Source organism: Orycteropus afer, unplaced genomic scaffold (assembly GCF_000298275.1).
Source record: "Orycteropus afer afer isolate SDZICR_OR568_19922 unplaced genomic scaffold, OryAfe1.0 scaffold00010, whole genome shotgun sequence".
In the NCBI taxonomy this organism is placed as follows: domain Eukaryota; kingdom Metazoa; phylum Chordata; class Mammalia; order Tubulidentata; family Orycteropodidae; genus Orycteropus; species Orycteropus afer.
Window position 1 is genome coordinate 9413162 of NW_006921597.1, and position 2101 is coordinate 9415262.

The following is a 2101-nucleotide window of genomic DNA, read 5'->3' on the forward strand; positions in this document are numbered from 1 at the left end:
ATAAAAGAAGACCAGGTTTGCTGGTCTGATAGAGCCTGGTGACAGTCCTGCGACTATAGCTCCTAACTACCCTTCAGGTCTGGAATTTCACTCATTCCTGAGGCTTCCAGCCAAACAATAGACAGGCATATGGGCTGAACATATCAAGTAGATACACTACTTGGAGCAATTTATCATGGGAGAGCAGAAGCGTAGTGTTTGCACAGGGAGACAGCTCTGGGGGAGGGTGTGTATGGGGAGAAGGATGCAGGGAAGCAGTAACTACAGGGATACAGTGAGAAGAGTTGTTACATTGTGGGGAATTGCAGTCAATATCATGAAAAAGAATGTGTATGAGCTGCTGTATGGAAAATGAATTTGCTTTGTTAACATTCACTCAAATCACAATTAAAAGTTTTTTTAAAAAAAAGACAGACACTTCTGTGGATCTGGATCCTGTTGTGCTGCCTACAACAGTTTGTGAGCAAACAATCCACCGTTTGGCCTAGAGATCTTGGATTCATCACGCATTGGAGTCAAGAGCTAGTATACTAGTGCCTGCCAACCTTGAGTTCATCAGCCCCTGCAGCTGCATGAGTTGGGAAAAGCCTCTAGCTTCACATTCGATCCAGGAACTTGGAATTTGTCAGCTTCTATAAGTATTTGAGCCATTTTCCTAAGATAAATTTCTCTCTCTCTCTCTCTCTCTCTCTCTATATATATATATATATATATGTGTGTGTGTGTGTGTGTGTGTGTGTGTATGTATGTTTTACTGGTTTTGCTTCTCCAGAGAACCCAGCATAAACAATAACTGTGAAAACCAACAGACTATCAGTCACTAGGAGGGAAGTATAAATTTGGAATTTCCCAAAGAGTCCCATCCCTACAGATTTACCACTATCTTATGTGGTCAGCAACTTGCTGAAAAACCCCATTCTCAGGGTTTGTATTTATTTGACCTGACTCAGAGCTTTCTCTGTGCACGCAACACAGAAGGGGAGGATGGGTCCCATTGAGCAAGGACCCCATTATATTGCCAAGAATTTATACTGACAATCTTTCTCCCAGTCTTCCCCAAAGGGATCTGAGGCCTTTTACAAGAGTGACTGTTCTTTGGGGTAAAGGAAATAATCAGATTTTGGGGGGATTATTGGATACTGGCTCTGAATTGACACTAATTCCAGGAGACCCAAAATGTCACTGTGGTCCACAGTCAGAGTGGGGACATATGGTGGTCAAGTTATTGATGGAGTCTTAGCTAAGGTGCATCTTACAGTGGGTCCAGTGGGTCCCTGAACCCATCTTATAGTGATTTCCCTAGTCCCAGAATATGTAATTGGAATAGAAATACTCAGCAATTTGTAGAATTCCCACATTGGGTCACTGATATGTGGAGTAAGGGCTATTATGGTAGGAAAAGCCAAGTGGAAGCCATTAGAACTGCCTCTACCTACAAAAATAGTAAACCAAAAGCAATACCACATCCCTGGAGGGATTGTAGAGATTATTGCCACCATCAAGGACTTGAAGGATGCAGGGGTGGTGATTCCCACCACATCCCCATTTAATTTGCCTATTTGGCCTATGCAAAAAAACAGATAGATCTTGGAGAATGACAGTAGATAATTGTAAACTTAATCAGGTGGTGATTCCAATTGCAGCTGCTGTTCCTGGTGTAGTTTCATTGCTTGAGCAAACTAGTATATCTCCTGGTACTTGGTATGCAGTCTTTGATCTGGCCAATACCTTTTTCTCAATGTCAATTTCAAAGGACCTTCAGAAGCAGTTTGTCTTCAGCTGGCAAGGACAACAATATACTTTCACAGTGTTTCCACAGAACTATATCAACTCCCCAACACTGTCATAATTTAGCCCATAGGGATCTTGTTTGCCTTTCCTTTCCACAAGACATCATACTGATCCATTATATTGATAACATTATGCTGATTGGATCTAGTAAGGAAGAAGTATTGATGACTCTAGACTTATTGGTGAGGCATCTGTGTGCTTGTTGTTGTTAAGTGCCGTCGAGTCATTTCTGACTCATAGCGACCCCATGCACAGCAGAACGAAACACTGCCCGATCCCGCGCCAGCCCCACAATCCCTGCTATACTTGA